We start from the raw sequence: 23368 nt of genomic DNA on the forward strand, positions 1-23368 counted from the left end.
CTTGAGAATATCGCGTGCCCTTTGGAGCAACCGCGGGTAGACCAAGCGACATTGATGGACATCCTAAACTCTCAGGGATAAGTTGCGCAACACGAGTTCTTCCACGACGCTACGATTCGCTCGACCGTGCCAGCTTCGAGAGGGAGCCACCAGTAATTACCCATTTCGCGCGGTCCAAGTATTGAGGCACTCTGCACATGTCGCTCCACTTATAGTAACAACCCGCAGGATCATCTCAAGGTAGTGCGAGTATAATTACCCATACAACCAGTGTTCTCGATCTTCCTAAATGTCACTCCACTTATTGTAATAACCTGCAGGATCATCTCGAGGCAGTGTGAGTGTATTAGCGCATGTAACCAATGTTCTTGCACTTGTCACCGCACTTATAGATACAAGCTAGAGGACAATCTCGGGGCAATTTGAGTATAATTACATATATACCCAGTGTTCTCAAAACCGCATTTTCAGTAGACACGTATTTAAGGAGTAATCCAACGATTGTAACAATTAGTCTTACTTGAAAGATACGTTCATAGTTTATACGAAAATAATTTACGTCGCGTTCTTTTACTACACTGGTTACTCAGTTACCTTCGTTCCGCTTTTGCTTTCAGGGTAACAATTCGTCAAGAATGTGTGTAAACTGTATCCTCTTGATATAACCTGAATAATTTAAACGCAATTCTGGGTAATAGCAGGATCGCGCGCAAACGCGTACAAACAATCAACGCAAAGATATACGTATATCGACATTTCAGCAAGACGCAGACCGCTGATTTATGTTCATATAACAGATCTTAAAAAATACGCAAATATATTCGGTAGCGTATTAATAATGAAAGAAAATTACGTTTAGCTAAACGTTAGCACGCATTCATACTGCCAACCCGCAATCGTACGGTTTCAATATTCTCTCTACTATAACTATAGCGCTGTGGAACCATCGGAACAGGCGCGGTTTATGGCGATGCTGCTAACTAAAAACCGAACTGCGATATTAAAACGGCGTGATTATAAGTGAACGTCCAAGTTTGTACGCACGCGGGCTAGAGACACAACACACGGCCGTCTTTCGCTCAAAGTCGACTCAGAGGCTTGCACGGGGCACATATATCTTCTAAACGTCCCGAAGATTCGTACGGAGCGATCGCGATCCGCCTGTGCGTCTCTTAACTGTCACGGGCCGTGGAAGGCCCGGCTCGCGGGAGCGTGCATCGAGAGAACCCGACAGGTGGTAATTACATACGCAGAACTGATGCACAGAGACAGTCGCCTCGCGTGCGTGCGCGAGCGGCGCGCGCAACCCAGAGTTCCTCCCAAGGAATCGTTACCGATTTCAAGCCGCTCTGCCCTCGGCGAGACATGCATGCATGCTCAAAGTCCTTCGGCTTTGAGACCGTGCACGGAGGTTCGTCGAGGTGGAAGAATGCGCGCGGAAAGGAAACCTTAACGTCCGCTTATATGTATATAGTCACCTCTGTTAGCGTACATGCATGCGGAGCCATCTTGAATGTCGTCACTATGCAGTAAAAAAGCATCATTTTGATCTCTCCACGCCGCTGGAAGGTGTTTCCAAGAAATGCTTGATTGTCTCACATTTCGGACGTGTAACGTGAAGGCGAAAATTAAGAAAAAAAGAAGTAGGATACCTTGGTTCACAGAGCGATACGAATACAGGGGGACTAATTTGCTGTTATCTATGTGTGGCACGGGACAAATTAGATAGAAGTGATTGCAGGCTGACAGAGTATAGGTTTCTGGGAGTCTATAGGTCAACGAGCTCCGGAGGGACTCTGTTCCACTCGGCGACTGTCTATAGAAAAAAAAAAGAAAAAAAAAAGCTGCTCTTAAACACATCTTTGTGGCAGAAAGGCTCTTCCATTGTTTTATCGTGTTTCGCCCTGGTTAGACGAATTGTGTTTGTTGCAACGTGTAGTCGGCATGCCTCTAGACCCTTCGTGCCGTTGAAAAGCACACTGATCGTAGATGAACCGCTCGGCTTTCTTTTGAACATTTTCTAGCGTATTAATGCTCGCTTGCAACAACGGTTTCCATACCACGTCTGTGTATACTCGATAGCACGGGGCGAATTAGGCTTTTAAAAATTGCTAATTTTCTCGCGGACGCGCGGTGTTTTTTTCTCTCAAAAGTCACTACTTCCTCGTTACTTTCTTAACAACGTCGCTGATATGTGTGAATTCCAAAATAGGTTTGGAGCAGACATCCCTTATAGTAATTGAAGGGAAGCGGTCGTCTTCTATCAGGGACAGTCATGAGGACGCACTCCGAAGCGTTGGACAGACACCAATCGCCATTTCGCACACCATGTTGACACTTGGGATAAGCAATCGTTCGAGTTGATTTGGTCGGCGTGACATCTGACTTTTGAAAACATGATGCAGTCGTCCACGAAGAAATGGCATTCTGTCGAGGGTGTGACTTACATTAAGGTCGTTAATAAAGGACTAAGAACCGGAGAGGCCCGACCACCGACCCCTATGGTACACCAGGGATAACGTTTGCCATTTGCGAGTTTCGACCGTTGACGGTCACGAATTGTGTACGATTAGTAAGATAAAAGTCAGGCAACTATGTTATATATATATATATATATATATATATATATATATATATATATATATATTGTGTTTCAGTTTGTGAGGGAGCTTGGGGTTGGAGACAATGTCGAACGCCTTGGCGAATTCCAAGAATACGACGTCCGCTTGCCAGGTTTTGTCAAGTATTTTCGCCAGCACGTGCGGTGTACATACGTAAGAGTTGCGTGACTGCTGATAGGTCGTGCCTATCGACACAGAATCCACTAAACACAAATACAAAAAAATGCAACCGCATATAGACCTTTTCTGCGCCGATCAACCGGGCAAAAAATGCCGAGTCATCGGACTACGAAACGGACGCGCGAAGCCCGATACTTTTTAGTAGAGAACTACTGCGCATCCGTAGAACGCGTCTCGCAGCCCAGTAGCCAAAATGGCAGCACGCAGAAGGCGAATACTGCAATAAGGGCTGTGGATGCGGTGTGCCGCAGCAGCTGAAAACTCTACACGTTGTATCCATTTCCCTCATTCCGTGTTCCGATGCCATCTCTCGAACGATATCCATGCTCTGACAACACTTTGGTCTAACCACAGCGCCACCTACCGTCGGTAGAAAGTGCGAAAACCGCTCGGTTAATCGACGCCAAACGAAGCAACGGAACCGAACTGAACACTCACCTCTGTTCTGTAGTAGTAGCCGCAAAGAGCGCTTCCGGTAGGCGTGGGAGCCGGTTCCGTTCTGGGGAAAACAACAAGAAAATAAGTCAGTTAATTGCGAAGCACGCGAACCGAATCCAGTGAACAATAGCAACATCGGTATACATTAGCCGGTATTGACAATACGCGTAACGATTCTTATTCTTGGAACGCGCTTAAACGTCACGCATACCGCGTCAATGCAGTAAAATCATTGGGAATGTCAACGTGACCTGCCAGTACTTCTGACACTGGTGCCATCTAGCCCCTGGCACACTTCCAACCTGCAAAAATATATTTTAATACTTTTTTTTGGATTGTCATTTCACCGTGAATTCGAAATAATTCTGGCAATATTATACACGACCATTTTTCAAAGATGGTACGCATATCTGATATCGAAAATACGGCGGAACCTTGAGGCTAGTTATGCGCAAGTCTAAAGGGTTGCAGGGCTGCCCAATAGATGGCGTCAGTGTGCCATTGCGTTAAGCGGTTACGAGGAAACGCAACGCACTAAAGAAAACTTAAATGTCAGTATTCAGTTTTAGTAGATCCTTACGGTACCTCCTACATCCACCGGGGCAATGAAGTTTGGTTTGACATGTGGCGCCATCTTACGAAATTGTTTGCAACTGCGACACGGCCCGCGGCACCACAGTCATTGGACCCAATCTCGAGCTCAAATGTCCGAGTACCGTTCCAAACTGCGACGCAGAGCTCGTGTCCAAGCGCCCGGTGGCTTGGCCTTCCCAAAGTTTCCCCTTTTGGCCACTAGCAACGCGCGGACTAGCAGTCTAACGAGGCGCCTCCTATTCACTGCCCTGAGACAATAACGGTACCATATAACAATACGATGCGTGCACAAAGGCGTCAGCAATGTACCGGGTATCGTTATCGCAGTCGTAGAAACGATTCCCTAAAACTCCCTAATATGTGAATCAGCCCTTACGCTTACCGGCATACCGGGGCTAGGCCAGAAACGTATTCTGACGGAAAGGTCTGAGCCCACCGCCGTCACATATTTCATTGTAGGTAAATCAATCGAATCGTACATTAGCGGTTAGCAGAAACGTCTTCATCGCGGCACCCCCCCCCCCCCCTCCCCAACTTTCGGCATGGCGGAAGCGGCAACAGTGTGCAAGTGAAGGTAAGCCCAACGCGTCTTAATTAGGCAGCGTTTGAATTGCTACCCCAAGACGTTCCGCTATCGGTGATATTACGAACGTAGTAATGAAATAAGAATACGTACAGGCAATATTTTTCACGTACATCTGCATGTATCGGTAAGCCTAAACACGGCATCTTTTTTGACATATAAAATCAAATACTGTTGCATCCATTACCGTCTCTGTCATTAAAAAAAAAAGGCTCGTGCTCAACATCTAGGTTGAAAAATATGATGTATATACACTTCAACATCGCTCTATTTCACAATGTCAAACGAACATAAAACATCAAGCCCCAAACAACACGAGAAAAGTCCCTAAAATAAGGATTTGAACATGTAAAAAACAGGCAGTTAAACAAACATAACTCCAGACCAACGGCGTGTTGGTCTGGAAAAAAAGAAACAAAATGCGCCTTTTCTTCAAAGCCAAACAAATCGCTTCTGAATACAACGCCTCAACAAAATGTTTTTTTCTTCTTCTTCTTCTTCTTTCCTTTATAGCGGGTGCGGCGAAAACGAATGCGGGTGATTTCGGGACGCACTTCATTTTTCAGACAAACGGAGCAACAATTCAAGAAACACCATCAAATCAGAAACCGCCACAATTCGTTTTCCAGGCAATCAAAATAGGGGAGGAGACGATCGCTAAAAAGAAGGCGCGCACACAAAAGGAGAAACGCTTGTTGCCCGTACGAATAAAATCGGAAACCCGAGTTTATTGAGGAGCACTCTTGATGTTTTGTTATGTTTTCTTTGTTTTTTTCTGCCGCGAGCGTTTGTATGAGTGCACGGAACTGGATTTGATTAAAGCGCCGCCGTCGTTTTATGTATTTTCGAAAGCACGGAGCTATGCGGAGAAAACGAAAGACAAATATGTTTTACTGAGCATCCGTCTTTCATCGCGTATCGACGAGGGCTGTATAAGACGAGCGCGAGGCATGTTTATCTCTAGTGTCTTCGGCGATAAGTACGTAAAACGAAGAGGGCACATGAAACGAATGCTTTTTGTAGCGCGTTAAGGTCTTTGGGGTCATTTTTCGCGACGCCACGATGAAAGATTGATTTTAAGCTGAGGAGTTGAAGAATTAGGAACCGTATCCAGCTTCCATCGCGTCATTCAAGACATCGCAAGCAAAAGCAGTTAAAACATATATTATGCACTGGTGAAGCTTGGTATCTTACTCCGGTTCTAGTGTCGTTGGGCTGCACGCGTAATCACCTTTAACAAAGTAGACGCGATACTTCCTATATTGTACAATCATGCAGGCGCTGCCGAACGCGCACGCCACCAGTCAGGTTCATCGACATTTTGTCAACGTGCGTCAAGGGTTTTGTTGTTGTCAGACGACAAAACGGAGCTGGAGCTAGGCCTTAACAGTAACCACGTACGAAAGCATAAATTGAGTTCTACCTCAAATGGAGCGTAACTCGCGGCCTCTATAGGCGACTGGTGGCCGCTGAAAAACAAAAATTGCCTGATCCGGAAATCTATTTAGTGAACAGCTCAAGACTATCGTAGTGCTCTATTACCTCAGCTAACCAAGTGCTGGCGGTCAGCAGAGTAAACGGATGTTAAAAAATGCCACCAGCATAATTGTAGCGATTATGCAGGTGGCAATCGTAGCGATCGCAAGCAGTATCGTCACCCTTGCGATCTTGCGACGTTTTATGATTAGGTAAGACTTCGGGGAAGTATTTCATTTATCAACTTTTCCACCTTGTCCATCTTGTCCAACTTGGAGCCTAAGGCTGATCGTTTGATCGATTAAGGCTTTAATAGCGATAAAAAATGCTTAACCGGTTAAATTTTGACCAAACAAAAAAAAAAAAGCCAATTCAACGCTTTTACCGCGCAGACGTGGACGAGTACATCTGTATGAAGGCAAACTTTAGGAGGAATTCGGACCTAAACTGTAGAAGCGAGATTTGTAACTCCAATCATGTGGAGAATGTCATAAGTGCCCCAGCCTTTTCAACGCCGTGCGAGTGCCCGGTTTAGCGCCGTAAAGACTATTGCGAGCAGTCAAAGGAGTTCCCTATTCCCGCAGAGTATCAGCTAACCTCTTTGCTTCTGTTATCAACCACATATCAAGGTTAAATCCGACATTGCACTACGCCGTTTTTCATATATTCAGCAGAGGCAAAATATTCCAATTTGACTTTAAAAAGAGAAGAAAAAGTATTGTGCTTGGAAATCAATGGAACCAATAAATCAGTTAATTAATTGATTAAGGGGTGGCGATTAATCGGGTTAATACTTTCAATCCACGCCCAGCCCTATGGAGCCTTCCCCTAAATCAATATTGACGACCTGCAAATCCCAAGCATAAAGGGCAACACACACCACAGTTGAGCCACGGACTCAAATGAGCCGCATTGCTCACCCATCAACCACATGGGCCACATTTCGCGTGAGCGCTTTTCCGAGCGCACAGCAGAAAGTGCTGGCGATCGGGCGCGTCAGTCGGCGGCCATCGCTGCCGGGTAGGGTGCGAAAAGTGGACACTGCCCACCATCATCCATCTCGGGGTCAAGCAGCCGCATCATTGGTGCTACCCACTGCTGGCTACACTGTCGCGAATCCCTCGCACGAGAAAAGGGAAAGAGGGCGCCACAGAGAGGTGGGAAAGTGGCGGATTTGGTGCGCCGGTGGCGCCATCTAGTCGGTGACGTTAGAAGCTGAGATGCGCTATCGACTTCCAACCGCGCTCTTGCTTCTTCTTTTTTTTTTTTTTTCTGCGTTAAGTCATTACACGTTCCTGCCACATCGACGTTAGATTAGAATGTCTCGCATATTCATCCTTGGTTTTATGCTAATGCGATCAGCCTTTCAGATTAGAAGATTGCATACTGAGAGTAAAGCTGCAAACAAATAGTCCGTGCAGCTGCTTCGCCCATTGATGACACAGTCGAATTTAAAATGCCTGCATGTTACTGGAAACACGTTCGGCAGAAATTAATTGCTGTCAAGCAGGATTTGAGTACGTGGGAGTGCATTACACCTTGAAGATAATTCGACGTTTTTCAGAGAAAAGCCGGTTAAATACCTTAATCATTCTCTGTATGTCGGGTTGTGCCGTCATCGTTAGCTATTTCTTCGAAGCGTTTCTTACAGTTCATTATTGTAATAACATTGCGTAAATAGAAGAAAAGCGAATATTTTGGGGAGTTGTTATCTAAACGGCCAAAGTGACTACCAAATCGGATGATAATGTATAGATGCATTCAAGGCAAACATCTGGACTTTACTGATACGTCACAGCTAATTTCAATGAAGAACCGTAAGGCCGACAACCACATTAAAAAGGTTAGTTGAACATACTACTGATGTGCTGCCGTCGCAAAGTGCGTCTATGTGTAGACTGATATAATCATATACTGTTGCTCGCACTACGCAATATATCGCGTTTTCTACATCGGAACTACCCTCCTCCCATTTCCCCCATCCCCGTTTAATTCCTTATGTATATAGGATGAGTTCACTTAGTTAAGTTAGAGCCTAGTTAACTATATAAGTTCATGCTTGCATATCTCTTGTGAATCTGAACTGAACGCCTAAAAAACAAAGACAAGAGGAAGCAGAGACAACACGTTAGCGTGAAGGTGTCCTTTTTTAGGGGTTCAGTTCAGATGGAAAACTAACTAGCCCAACTTATTATATTTTTCTGATGAATGTTTTGTTTAGATAATTTTATTGACTGTACGATGACTATTTGTGATGTGTATTTTGTTTTCCCTCCTGTGCCGACCACCAGGTCCACACCCCTCAAAATAAATAAACACGTGAACTTTCCGCCATTGTTTTCAGCCTTAAAATGTTAGATCGATACATTCTAGCTGACAGAGTGCACGCTGTTCAAGGCACCATAAACTGTTTTGCGTTTCAGGCTTTGCCATCTGCAAATCGTGTTCTTGCGTAGAAGCAAACTTTGAAAAAAAAAGAAAAAAACGTAACGAGTCAAGGATTTCGTTTAATCACTGTGTAAAATTTCAAAACATGAGAGCAGTTTTGTGTTTCATCTTGTTTCCTTTTAACTGCTCTTTGACTGTATCATGATGAGACCGCCACTTCAAACAGGGATAGACCTCTCTCTCCAGAGCACGACAGCTGAATGGAGCCTCGCTACTCATGACTAATTATAGAACTTATAGTTTAAGAAACTACGGACGTGGCGAGTCCGGAAAAAATAACTCATAATATAACACATAACACAAAATAACATACGGTTACAAATGCCGGAGCTACGGACAAAAAGTCAAAGAAGGTTGACTTGACGGTGCCCGTGACCTGCGCATTCCGCAGACAACTACTGCTATACAAAAATAATTACAGAGATTTCATCCACAAAAAACATACAGGCATACATGAAAGAGATAAAGGTTCCACAGGCTCACATTATATACTACTGTACACAAAAAGTATACACGATAATTTAAGATTTATAGAGCAAAATGTCCACGTCATCTATGCAATATTTATTGAACGATTAGGGTAGATTATATTTTAAAGACTGGAAATTGTAGTTGGTGCGAAATTGAAACACTTTCCATTCCTTGGGGTGGCGGGTACGGATGGTGGGTATATTTTTAATTATTCCTGATGTTTGTTTAAGAAAGGTAATAAATTCAGGAGAAATGAGACGAAATCACCGAGTCAAAAGGTAGTCATAAAATCGATATATACTTAGTAGTTTTTATCGTGAAAAAAAAGTTTCTGTGTGGGCTAAGAAACTAACGTTTCCAATAAAATGCAAAACTTTTTTTGTGGTTATAATATTTTGTTAAGTTTTGCTTCGTGGTCGCGTAGCCCAAACTAGACGGCATTATGATATTTGGGAATTAAATAACGCAGGATATATTTGTAGTTTTATTTTTTCGAAGAGAATGGCTCGACAACGTGAAAGCAAACCAACAATTTTACATAATATGCTGACGAGCCGGTTGATGCGTTGATATCTCGGTAGATTTTCTAAAAATGTAACACATAATGTTTTATGTTCGTTTACTAATTTAATCGGAATGAATTTGAAACGAAGGGTTCCATTTATATTTACATGTTTGTTAAATAATTTGAGTAAATTACTTTTCTTTTTGTTCCATTAATGTATAGACCATTTGTTTGCGACCACGAAAAAACCTTAACTACATAAAATTTATTTTGGTTATTACGTCATCCGCGTCCCCGTCATTGAGGAACAGACTGGTGTCATCGGCGTACAATAAAATCAAACGCTAAATGGAGCAGAGTGTGTGCTCTCAACATTGCTAAATCATGCGAGTGACCCTCGAAAACTCTGTCGGTACGAAGAGGCTTAGACCTCTCATTCTTTCCTTCGTGCGCTTTATTTTTTTAACAATTAGAGGGATTAGCGAGAGCCTAACGGAAGACTTATTTACAACATGAACTTTAGTAATTTTATCTAAACAGTATTTAGCAAAATTGAGAAACAAAAAACTTTCAACCTGTACACTCTGGTGAAGAAGGAACATCAGCGAAGCTGTAGCTTCTGTTCTCGGTAGTGGCTTTCCAGGCGAGCGATCTGCTCTTCTTTCGCAAGGGAATCTGAAGCGCTCGACGCAGTGCAACTTTAGGCGATAACGGGCTCGCGGCGGTTGCGGAACCATTCGCGCTGCTGCTGCGCACATCACCGCTCGTTCCGTTCCCGCTCTCCTTCCTCCGAAGAAATGTTGCCACCATCTATGAGCGACAGTAGCAACCAGTTGTCTGGTTGCCGAGGCTCGAAAGGATGCCGCGATCTATGAGCGGCGGCGGCAAGCAGACAACCGGCAAACACAACACCCTGGACAGCTTTCGTTCCCGCTCTCCTTCCTCCAAAGAAATGTTGCCACCATCTATGAGCGACAGCAGCAACCAGTTGTCTGGTTGTCGAGGCTGGAAAGGTTGCCGCGATCTATGAGCGACGGCCCGCAAGCAGACAACCGGCAAACACAACACCCTGGACAGCTACCGCCATCTATGAGCGACGACGGCAACCAGAGTGTTCCGTCAACATTTGTTTGGTACCGGAAACGATCCTGGGGAAACTAGCCCCCTTCACAGCTCCGCTGTAAGAAGCCTTCCATGGTTGCTTGGATACACTCCTACACATAAAACGCTAAAGCTCCGGCGGCTGTGCCTGTACTGGAATGTGTAAGACGTATTTGGCCGCCCACTGAAGTGCCCGAAAAGCGTATCAGATAGGTGTTATGTTTGTTGCGTGTAGTAAAGTATGTGGGGACCCTCTCCCTGGCTCCTCCGCTCTCCGTGACCTTGCCGCTCCCTGCCGCCGTACTGTCGGGCGCTCCTTCGTTCCCCGTGACCTTCCCGTTTCTTGTCGCCGTCCTGTCGCGGAACGTCCGAGCTCTCCGGGAGGTACGGGGCAAGCGCACCCTCACCCAGCGCTGACGTCGGAGGGTCGGCTCGCAGCAAGGTTCCCGATTGGACGGTCGGCGGGACAAGGACTTGGGAAGGTCTTAAGAGGGGAACGGAGACAAAGGAAGAGGGCTTGGGCTGCCGACTTCACAAGGGACCGGTCATGGAGGCTAGCTCGGGCGGCGCTGGACGCTGGCGCAGGGAGTGCGGGCACTACGTCGAGTAGCGGACTCGACAAGCGGACCGGACAGCGACCCTGGACGACGACGTCCCCAGGACGCGGTGTGGACGACCACCGCTGGGACTCGGAGAAGCTGCTGTGGCAGCGGACTCTCCCGCGGCCTCGCTGATGACCGTCCCCCGATCCCGAAACCCCCCAAGGCAATGAGTGAGTGAATAAACCCTTTTGCCGAGAGCGAAGTATTGAAGTGTCATATTCATCCGGAGACAGGGTTTGTGGGAATCGGAGCTAGAAGATGCCCGCAAGTATGAGGCATCCTATTTTCGCTAAATATACAAATTTTTCAAAATAATTAGCCTGCCCCGCCGAGCGAACAAAAACACTCGCGGGACGTCGGATCACGCTCGGAAAAGGCAGCCCTGCGGCAAAACGTCAGCTCTCCTCGCTGTTCTGTTCGACAGAGCAGAACACGCCGTGACTACACACCGACCACCGTCCCCGAAAATCACGGTCGACTCGCTCGCGGACGAAAAAAGAGACATCATGGTTTCCCCTCCAAATCCCTGGAGGACAACTGAGATTAGCGGATTAAGTCCGGGCCGGGAATTGCGACGGCGGGATCGAGGGCGAAGTGAGACGGGACTGGAAGAGAAATTTGCACGAGGGATTAGCGCGCGGGTGGGCTGGTGGCAAGTCGGGCGAGAAGCGGGGTGCTGCTAGGGGCTAATCCGATAATCGCATCGTCGCCCTCCGAACATTAAACATCGTTATAGAGACGTTTGTCTCTCTGCCGACGACCGGCGTGTCAAAGAAGGTATCCGACAAAACTGGGTCGCGCTACCCTTTGTTCCGAAACGTGAGAATGTTGAATGGTTTAATGACGCGGCGATTGTGTTTGCCTTTTTAAGTTTTGTTTTGTTTCTCCACTGGAGGCGCGGGAACAAGAAATCTCTGACGTCAACTGGGGGCTTCGTTGTATACAGGAAGCTTCGGGGTCAGTGGAAACTGGAGGAAACGTGACACTGTTTGAAGTCGGCTTTCTGTCAGAAGCGTCGAAGTCAACCGGAGGTCAAATTCTAAACTAGCTACTTAGTCGTTGAAAAGATAATAAGGAGTTCCCGCGCCGTTATACAGATACACCTAAAGATAATATTTTCACTATGGCGTGTTGAAATAGAATGACGACGTTATCATGTTGGTTTAGCGCACGATGTTTTCGGTGGTTGTTTGTATCTTTGCAATTTGTAGTACACTTATTTATTCACTTTCGAGATTTTATGTTTTAAGCTATGTGAATAACTTTTATATTAATGTTTTTGTTTTCTTTTTTCTTCATGTAGAGTGAGCCGTATATTTCGCAAAGGGGTATGAGAGCTTGGAAATGCACACCTACCATAGTAAACAAAAAAGTATGGACATGTCCGATAAGCATATGAGGTCATATAAGATCCACAAGAACCTATATGCTTCTTAGATGGTTTATATAGGTTCCGGTATGTTTGCTGAACGGAACGTGGTTCGTATCATTCGAATAAGTATAATATGAATATATCCAACGCATATACCTATACACAACGCGTACAAACACGCACACATCAATAGCAGCTCGCGAACAGATACACAAAACCACAAGCACATACACGCACACTCCACACGCGAGTGCGGAAGCTCACACAAACATACACACGCGAGCAGCACAGCCTACACCCGCCGCTCTCTCGAGTGGCGCGGCACAAAAGCAGGGGGCGTGGCCCGTCGCTGCCAAAAGATGGAGAGCGCAAGAGTAGCGGTGACTCTCAGAGAGAGAGAGGAGGAAGCGAAGGAGAGAAAGAGAAGAAAGGGTAGAACAAAGAGAGGACTGGTGGAAGGAACTGAATTGCTCTCCATCTTCCCGTACAGATCACGAGAGAGAGAGGGATAGAGAAGGAGGGAAGAGAAAAGAGCATCGGTGGGCGTGGCACCCGCAGGAGCGGACAGACACGCGAGGGGAAGAGAAAGCGTCGGGCACGTCCGGATCCGAATAGAAGCGACGCAAAATGGAGGACCCCCGGCCCGGCGAGAACGCTGGAGCTCGCGCACCGCACACGCCACGGTCCCCTTCTCCATCCCCATCCTCCTCCATCTCGTCTTTCACGTTTTCATCCCCAGCCTCTCCCGCATCATTTTTGTGATCATTTTATCGCGGGACCAAGTCCAGACTCCGACGCATTTCTTTTCTCCTTCCTTCATCCTTTACGTTCTCCTCTTCCTCTGCCTCCTTTTTTCGCCTTGTTTCTATTTTAGCGTATCTCTCTCGCTTCCTATCCTTTCCACCTAACGGCTCCTTCTCTTTTTTTTTGCCTTTCTATACTTCCTAAACTATTCCGCACGAGCCAAGTTTCGACTGTCCCTGCCGTCCTTCCTACATCTTCCATTATTTTCTGCCAGCGTTGTTTCTTGTCTTTCTAACCTTCGATTTTCTTCCGCATCCTTCCGAGCTCTTTTCCTCTCGATCCTCAGAAACCTTCGTCTAGAACCTCCTCCCCGCACACAAACCTTGACGCAGCCTTTTTCTCACTTTCTTTTCTCCATCCTTCCCCCTTCTCTCAGCCCCAGCATCTGCGCGAACTCCATTGCCAGTCTTTCACTCTTCATACTCTTCCTCTTTCGTCCTGCGCCGATTTTTGTGTTTTAATCTCTCCGCCAAGCTTCTACATTTTCCAGCTATCTGTCCTCTCTTTTTTTTTTTTTGCTTCTCTCTCTCTTTCTAGCCGTCGCACGTTGTTTTGGTTCCCCTCCTCCTTGCCCTTCGTCTACACGTTCCCTATTCACTCTCGCTCACTTCCCCATCTGGGGATCGATCCGAGATTCCAATCCCTGGATGTGCCGCGCAGGAGACTGCGGTACGGAGACGACGAAAACGATGAGAGGGAGAGAGAAAGAACAAAAGATGGCGAGAAAGAAAACAAGAAATAGGGAAGAGTATACATTCGTCGTCGAAAGGTATAGGCGCCTGTTTTATGGTCGAAGTTCCCGTATATGGTCCCCTCCAGATTACCTAGCAGCCGGCACTTTTTATGGCGTATGTGTGTTTTCGAAAGGTCTGCTATAGTTATAACACTCGAAACCTTTTTTACTCGCTTAATTATTTTCTTATTACACGCAGTTGAACTTTAAAAGCGGCACCCTTTTTTCAAGCTGAGAAAGTGTCAATTACGATATTGGGGGGGGGGGGGGGGGGGAGCATCGGCTTTGTTACTATACTCCGTTTCACATTAAAAGTCCAGACGCAACTGGCGTTACCAGTTGATGGGACCAATCAAACGGCGTGAAAAGCGTGTCACTGGGGTTTTTCCTGTAAATGATTGATTCAGCGACGATAGCTCACGTACGACACTTGACGAACACCATGACGTTGCGCTTTTCACGCCGTTCGATTGGTTCCAACAGCTCGTGGCGTATACGGGCTGCGTCTTAAGATGAAACGAAGTGGTTGGTTTCCCTTCCAAAATATTCGATTCGTATTTCACACTAATATTTGCCAGTGAACATATCCTATTACATCAGAGGTATACTACAAGAGCCTCTCTGATGAACAGCACACACAAGAGCGCGTAGTTCACGAAAATGATTTTTGCGTTCACGAACGTTCACGGAAGGAACAAATTTTCTAAATGTCCGCACTTGCGCCTGTTGCTCCCAAAACTGCGCACAAATCCCGTTAGGTGCGGTGGAAATCGGTTTATTTCGGTGCATATTGGTGTATACTGCAAATAGTAAACAATCCGTTAAAATCGTCTTGACCGAAAAGAATGATTGGCTGTCGCTGGCGTTTAATCAATCACGGAACCAGAAGGAGTCAAAAGGAAAGGCTATACTGGTCACCAAGCCTAGATTATAATGAAAATTTAAAATACCAGTTGTATGAAAAAAGATGTTTTCGATGTTGTCTATTAAAGTATGGACTCCTTTGCATTATTGTTTAAGCAAAAGCGTTTTGAAACACCATGCTCTCAAGCATGGTGTTCCAGAAATTAAAACCACGCGCTTCCTCGTTGAGAATACATACTAGGAAGTTTTAGAATAGCGTAGGCTCAAGCTTTGCGTATGCAAAGAACTGCGTCGTCGCCACTGCGCATGCGCCGAACGCTAACCAAGTTTCCAGCTTTGCGTGCGTTACTTTAACGTACGTTATTTTCCGGAAATTGCGTGCGTACTGAGAGGTAATTTCCGCTCCTCCAAGGAGGATTCGTACTCAGAAGTTGGCTAAAGCCAAGACGAGCACACTTAAAAAATCGTAGTTCCCAGGATCATCGCTGCGGCCGCTTTGGCGGCGTCGTGAGAGTGACATCGGTGGAATCCTCGTGACTGCTATTTTCAATACTAAACGGCACTTGTCTAAAAAATAAAAAAACAGTAAGGTGGGCAACGATCACCGGCAACTTAATGCTTGCGTCGCGCGAACATTTCTCGGCGAAGGTCAGTACATGGGACATAGCTTGCCAATTAAGGCGACACAAGCGGACACGACCGGTCGACCGCTCGCGTCGCATTCTCACGTTTAAACAAATCTAAAATGTCACTCTGGACCAAAAAAAAAAAACATGTTTTCTCTAGTTACAGCATCTCGTGTGTGAAACAAAAATTGTGGCTGTATTTTGATGGCGTTGCGAGGGAGAAATATATATATATACTTGGGCTTTTGCGTCGCGACGGAGAAACGCTCTTCTAAAACTCTTGCGTACCGTGCGCTAACGCAAGCGCTGTTTAGCACTAGCGTGCGCTAAAATTGCGTACGTTATTCTAAAATTTCCTACTATTTACCGGTGAAGTATGCTTAGTAAATTATTTTAGCTTGCCATTCCACACTAAAGTTTTCCGCGATATACCATGCAGCAAACGTCTGTTTGCCGAAAAATCCCCTAAATGCAGTGTCAGAGTTTTTTGTTTGTTTTTTTCTTTTGTAAGGTCGCGTCCGCAGCACTCGCCTCAAGGAGCAATCGACACCCTAACACTTTTTCTATTTTAGTTAGCGCTCTCACAAAAAAAAAAAAAAAAAAACACGGTGGACAACTCCGTTCGTTTCGACTGGGTCGTCCGGAAAACGATACCGTGACTCCTGTAGTGTTTACGCAAACAAACCCCCCGTGACCCGTGCGACTTTTTTGCGAGGGAAGCCACCCACGGACGTTTTGGCCCGCATCATGGCACCCCAAAAACACACCCACAAACCTTTTTTGACGTGCCCGCACGTGAGCATGCCCGTCCCATCACAAGACCTGCAGACCCGTGCACGAGCAGGCTACCCGATGTCGTCTGCGAATGACGTGTCGCCACCGACGCTGATTATTGGCGCAGTTCCCGTAACGCCCACGACGGGTCGCCGCACGTTGCCTGTCAAACGCACGTGTGGAAAGAAGAGGAGAGAGAGGGGGGGGGGGGAGAGTGAGCGTAATATTTGGTCTCTTGATTTGCTCGTGTTTTATCTTATCTCCGCCGATAATCCGTTGTGCTTTTCTGTACAACTTTGCGAGCCATTCCACTTGTGAAGGTGGTTGGTCAGCGAAGGTGTAGAGCACCACCTCAAATGATTCACGAAGAAGCACTCAAAAGCACGTTACCAAATGCTTATTTACAGTATATATACATCATCATGAAGTGGTAGTGATGATTGCTTTGTGATTACTGTGATATACACTAATGGGTTCTGTTACAACCTTGGTGAGATTCTTTGCTTAAGTTAAGCCTATACATAGAATGCTTTACATCTAAAACAGTGACGTCACCCAAAGCGAGCGGGAGAGGGCCCATTGTTCTCGGATGTATCGCCTTTTTTTCAGGTTTGGACGTATTTCCTTATCAAATTGCTCATCGAGGTGACAGGGCGTATATGCATTTCCATACAACGGAGCACTCTTACACGCAATTTCTTACATTTGTTTTTGCACACGGATAACAGAAATGCATGGAACCCTAGCCATATGCAAGATTCGTTGTAAAACGGTCTCTTTTTTTAAAGGGTACCCAGGTAGCAGGTCAGAGAAAGGCCTACCTTGGCACAAGCACTACGGGCTTAACTATGGCGAGACATGGTCTTGCTGCAAGGCATTCGTTATTGCCAAAGTTCTCCTCTTTAGCGTTCCTACGCCTTTTCTCTAGCTCACCACATAATTACCAAAGTGCCAGATTTAAGTCAAAGATGCCCGGTGCCATGTGCATGAACCGAAAAACTGGTAGGAAATCCCAAATCTGCCACTTATTTAGCAATTTAGGCCCAAAGTTCTGCGTGAACGAAAACCGAAATATCAGAATCGAAGCCTAACTCTGGCACTTGTTTGGCAATTCAGATGCCAAAGATGCCAGGGGACAGACGAACTACTTTAGCAGTAAAACCTAACTTTGGCACTTCTTTGACGAACTTAGGGTCCAAATTGTACCCAGGCTGGCAAAAGAAGGTCGAGTTTAGCTCTCTCTACCTCGTCTTCTTCAAGGTACTAAATTTCCAGGCAAACACCAAATCTTCGCACCCATAAAGTGCGCTGTGTACGTGGGTATAGTGCAGGCTTATCGCAGTAGAAAAGTCGCATACGGTATAGCTCAAGGCCTTCTGATGAGCACGTTGTCTTTAGCAGGAACAAAGCATTGTCCCCCTTTTCAAGGTATACATTGGTCGCAATAAGATGGGAATGTGTTGAATAATTTAAGCTAGCGTTTCCAGCTAAAGTACTACTTCCGTCTATGGTCACTGACGGCTTCGGAACCTCAGTGCGTGGCGCATGATGTTTGCTGTTCTTGTTCCGTTATTGGTTCTTTGGCGCTCTTATAGTCTAATGTCGCATTTTCATTGGCTGCGGAGTACCGCAAACTTAAAGACCACCTGGAGCAGCCACACCCTGCGGTTCTTAAGTTGTCACCGACTATTAGCCCCGAGAGCGAGCACAAGCGTCGCTGCGGTCGCCGCGCCCGGATTGGGTGAGGTGTACTGTGACGTCAGGGGGAGTACTCCGCTCCGCGATGTCGCTTCGGCTCGCCTCCCAGCACCGGTTTCCTGGTTTGGCGTTGTGTGCCGCAAGCTCTTCGAGGAGCTGGACTTCGTTTACCTTTTGTGCAAGACGTTGAGTTAGGCCGGTATTGACGTGCTTCCGTACATTTTATAAGCCTGCTTGTCCCTTTTACCTTTAAAGGGACACTGACAGGGTATTTATGCTCGCCGAGGTTTTTAGTTGTACGTGACATATGAGAGCTCAACTACCCAGAACAGAATTTGCGGCTCGAAATTCGGTTTCTTTCCGCCCGAAAACCGCCGATCAAGAACTGGCCGGTTCGAGTCTCGCTCACTCTCTTTTTCGCGGTCACGGGCCGTTTTCTAAGGTATCGATGCGACCACCAAATTTAATCAAAGTCGTGGGCCACTGAAGGCACACACTCAATATTAAAAATAGAAAAAAAATATGAAACCCATTTTTTGTGGCTTCTAAAAAGCTGTAAATACGTTGATTGAAAAAAAAAGTTCCACAGACAACCGGAAGCATTCTGTGCGTTCGTCGTTTCGCGTATCGTGGGACTCGCGGGGACGGCGATGGCAGCGGACAACGGGCGTGGGACCTCTATTTCAGAACTGTCGTTCGCGGTACCGGCGAATTCTGTCTACCGTTAAAAGATAAATTTGGGACTGATCAAAAGAATTGGTATTCATCCCGTACGACACGCCCGGCCACCAAGCCGATTTGCACGAAGATGTCACCGAGCCGTCGCTCCCTTCTCGTGACTGAAGACATTGCTCGCGCAAACGTCAAGCACGACGTGTCTACTTCGAGTTGAATATGCACGCGTACAATTTCTTTACTAGGTGCGAATGTCCCCAAAGCGTGATGCTTCCCGACTTCGACCCGGGAGTGCTTTTGCTAGAGAAAAATCAACAGCAAACTTTCCAACTTACAGTTTACCGGCTGAATTATTACTAAGGAAAGAGATCCACCACTAACGAGATGCCTCAGTAGCTCAGTGGGGAATACGTCTGGTTCACACGCGGTAGGACTGGGTTCGATCCCCCGTGAAACTTTTATTTATTTTTTTTTCAAACATTTTTCGATGTTTACTTATCTTTTTCTTTTTTTTTTTGCAATCATCACTGAAGAAACAAACACAAAAATAACAAACAAATGTTGTGGACGATACTTCGCTGAATTAAATGGTATGGGATTTCCGTTTTGACACCTGCGAACTCAATGTAATCACTTTCCACAAAATGCAAGGAGCATATAAATCAGGTAGCGTCCGCTTTCCGAGGTGCCCTTAAATGGACTACACGAATTGCAGCCAGCCATTGGTCCCGATCCCGTTGACCTTTCGGAAACTCTGTCGCACAATGACACTTTTTTTAGGATGCAGGACATGTGAGCCAGCTCTTCACGCAACATCTTGGGTGTATTCTTTTCGGAGCCGATCATGGAAATTCACCACGGGCACTCACTACTCATCTCCAACTCCTCAATGTACAAAACAACTCATATTGGAGTACAGAACAACGAGCGGAACAAACATAACTGCAAAAGAATCGCACGGCGAGCAGTTCCCGCACGCCGCACCGCACGCCGCACCGCACGCCGCATGTCGTGTCGTCTGCTACGGAAAGAAAAAAAAAAAGAACAAAAAAAAAAAAAAAACGCACGGTCGGGTGTAGCCACGTGACTTCCGCCACTCACTCTCTTCTCTCCACTTCTCCGACTTCCGTCGGGTTTCGGTTTCGGTTTCGAGCAGTTGCGTCTTTTGGCTTTATTAAAAAAATACGCTACTCTGTTGCAAAATATTAATTGGGTAGTCCTCCGACACCATAATAAAGCGCCTGGCAAAAAATAAAAAATAAACTTTTGGGGGGTGTCAGTGTCCCTTTAAAATTGGGTTACAAATCCCGAAAGCTTTCGGCGGAGGCAATTCCGCCGATGAACCTCCCCGTCCGTCCACACGACACAAGGCAATCTTGCAAGGGGTCGGTGAAGCGATGGCGCAAGCGTTTCAGACGCTGGAATTTTGTTCCTTTTACGTTCATGATTTAAGACGATATTAGATCCCGCTTTCAAGGCATTTGAGGTGGCATTTATGTCATGGGCCTTTGGGTGGTCGGCAAATTAGCTCGCGACCCTGGCTCTGCGCTGCCACTCTGCATGCGCTGGTTCGCAGATGTTTTAAAGGCCGTGCGTCTGATGATCTTGAAAGTGCTCGTGGAACAGGGTTGTTTTATATAAATGTAGCTTCTTCGCGAATTAATTATATAGTTTATACACGTATGCAGGTATATTTCTTAGGAGCTGCACAATTACTGGAAATTAGTTTGTATGGTAGCAGCACAAACGGCCGAATTGCCCCCAGTTGTCTGTATGAGATGTATTGAACTGCCAAACTATGCACGGCAATAGTGCCGTAATATGGAATATTTATACTTTTTCCTGACATTCTTTATTCCAGCCTATTCCGAAAATACACGGTTTAGTCTGAATTGTCATTTCCAATTAAAAGAGACACTGCTGCAGGTTCCAAAAGCTTCCTCAGCCTCCAAACTTCCTGCAGCTGGACTCTCTGACATCAGAGGAAAACAGGAGTAAAAGCAAGCATTCGAACGTCTGTCCAGTGCACTAGCAGCAGAAAATGTGGAACCTGTGAAGGGCGACAGTCTGCGTGAGAAAAGCTTCTGGTATTTTAGCTTCAGGACAATTCGATTTAAGTAAAATCTCAATTGTAGGGCTTAAGGGGCTAATAACGAGCTAGACACCTTCGCTTACGATTGTTATACATTACTTGAGAATTGATATAAACAAGTCCACAAATACCACTCGTGTAGTCAATTAAAATACTATCTGAATCCAGCAAAGGTCGAATGCGAGCAATGTATATAATAAATGTTCCTTGTTTTTTTTTTACTTTTCCCTTGCACTTGGGCTGTCTTACCTGTGATTATTTCTTGATGGCCCAGACTGTATTTAACATGTTGCTCGAGCAGCATGCAGCTTTTCTGCTTCGGCGATCTTGTTTAAAAACAGAGATACAAAAAAAAAATAATATACATAACCTACCAATTCATTCAGACCATCAGCAGCATTTATTGTGAGAGATGTAAACCTATAGTGATGCTCCTGCAATTTTGGCGATATTTATTTATTTTCATATACTAGCTGTGATTCATGCGTTGCCTGCCCTGTCAACCATGCTTAAAATGTTGGTTGAAGTTTCGCCTGTAGCTACAGGCCATACCTCAATAAAGTTTCATATAAAAATTTACGCTTCCTTCGAAAAACACGCCAAAAAAATTAAATAGAAACGAGCGCGCCGTCAGCTGGCGTCGTCACAGCCTCCACAGGGTGAGCGGGCCGAGTCTTGGAAAAATTCTCTCCTCGCCGTGAAGTCACCCCGGTTCGCCGTAAGGGGGCGCCACCCGAACTTCTCGGGGCTAATAGCCGATATTCTCACTGCTTGTGCCACTTGAAAATTCCTCAAGGTCGAAAACTGTGAATGAAGGTTCGCTGGTGACGGGTGTTGTTGGGTCCCACGATGGGGTGCGTTCTGGCGGTCGTTGAGGCTCCAAGGAGGCGATCGAGGCTTATTCGAGCACAAATGCAAACGATTTATTTATAGACGTTCAAACATTGTACACGTTTCATGTACAAAACGGGGGAAGGACGTGGCATTTTCTGGGCCAAATGCGCTAATTGTGCTGATCAGGTCAACTTCGCGCTCATTCTGACGCTGTTTTGGGCTTTCGAAGGCGCTCTCCTCCTCCCGTCCTCAGAATGGTCAACCAATTGTTTTAAGATCTGCCGAAGCCACGCGATGTTAAACCGTCCAGTGATCGCCTGGGGGACGGTACGAAACATTCGTCGAGTTCACGGGCACGAAGTGACGGCTTCGTAGTTCCAACAGTAATCTTGGTGTCGCCGCTGTAGCCCGGCGCCTCGCCGAAACTCTTAGCTTGCAACCCGATACGCCTGGCAGCGAGTTGTCCCCTTCAGCAAACGCAGAAAGGCACAAAAAAAACGTAACGGGGAATGGGATGGATATCCACCCGGCGCGGGCTTGCCGGACACGTGGTGCCTCTCACAAAATACACGAAACAAAATGGTCAGGGAGTCGAAGACGCTCCACGATACAAGACAGCCGCCAAGACACCGGGGGGGACACCAGCGGGATATCAAAAGTCCTTTACACTATGGATACCGGCTCTTTTTATTTTTTTCATTGCGAAAATGTACATATATTTCTATTAATCCCTCGATTTTGCAACACCTCAAGCGATCTTTGGCTGCGTGGGAAGTATGACGTAACATTAAAAACACTCCTAAAAACAATCTTGAAAAGTGAAGAGCAGGCAGTGCCGAAACAAGACTTTTAAGTTATCTTTGTTCTATGTTCACGTGTGTGTTTTTGTTTTATTTGTGATTAAATCATCGATGTTCGAATCGGTTAACGCAGCAATCGCGCTGTCCGCAGAGGGTTTATAATATGTCCCGGACTTTATACGCTTTGCGATTCTTAGACTGCTCGCGACTATACTGTTGGATGCATCACTCCTAACCTCTCCAACTTCGAGACGTAATATCCTAATATCTTCTTTCCAGCGAAGAACCACTTAGGTTTCTCCAACGTGGAATCGAAATCTTAGTCACACGAAGCGAAGAGACCACATAAGCCCCCGCCATCTCGCGGGCATCTCAGTCGGGATACACATTTCACAAGAAAGCGCCGACACGCGGTCCAAAAACGTCCAGAAAGACAGAGAGGGGTTGTCACGTTGAAGCAAATCGGCAAAAAGGCCCCACACAGTATGCGCACACATGCGTTTCTCCACGAGGGCCCTGGAGTGTGTTTCTATTTAGAGCACCGCCAACAGATGGCGCTGCCGTGTGTGGTCCGGCCAGTTGAGATCTTACCCCTTTCCCCCTCCACCCGTGGAAACGGACCTCGTTAGCCCTTCTATGCCGGCTCACGTGGCCACCCGAACGGACACGCCCCCTCATTCATACCCGGCCGGACAGGGGAAACCGGAGTCGCTCTGACCAGGCTCGGCTTGGATGGATGAGCGGCTTGCGGCTCGGCTTGGCTTAAACCAATCGGCTTTATCTCGCGGCAGAGCGGCTTGTTTCGCTGTCGATTTTGGCGCGGACATCGGCGAGAAGTGTCGCTTTGAACGAAGCCGAGCGGCACCACTCAAGACGACCGAGGTGCAGTTGCCCAACAGCCGACAACGCATTCAAAGCTAATTAACACGCTGCGTTTCAGTGCAGCAGAGCGCGTTGCAACCCCGTGTGGCAGCTCATGCCGTGAGTATAACACACTGGCGCCATCTATCGGTTATACCTATAACATTTTCCGATCTGCGTAAATTTCCCTTGTTTTTACGCAATTGTTTAAACATT

The 23368-nt window shown here is 46.3% G+C and overlaps 1 protein-coding gene across 1 annotated transcript in view; it reads right to left on the reverse strand.

Annotated features, from left to right (window-relative positions):
• Positions 1–23368, reverse strand: part of LOC8041104 (transcription factor Sp9) — a 180621-nt gene that overhangs the window by 96742 nt on the left and 60511 nt on the right. The window contains exon 2 of the mRNA XM_040504260.2: positions 3240–3300. The gene's annotated coding sequence lies outside the window, so the exon portion shown is untranslated. The remainder of the gene's footprint in view (positions 1–3239; positions 3301–23368) is intronic.

This window comes from Ixodes scapularis, unplaced genomic scaffold, assembly GCF_016920785.2.
Source record: "Ixodes scapularis isolate PalLabHiFi unplaced genomic scaffold, ASM1692078v2 PGA_scaffold11__112_contigs__length_91849675, whole genome shotgun sequence".
Classification (NCBI taxonomy): Eukaryota; Metazoa; Arthropoda; class Arachnida; order Ixodida; family Ixodidae; genus Ixodes; species Ixodes scapularis.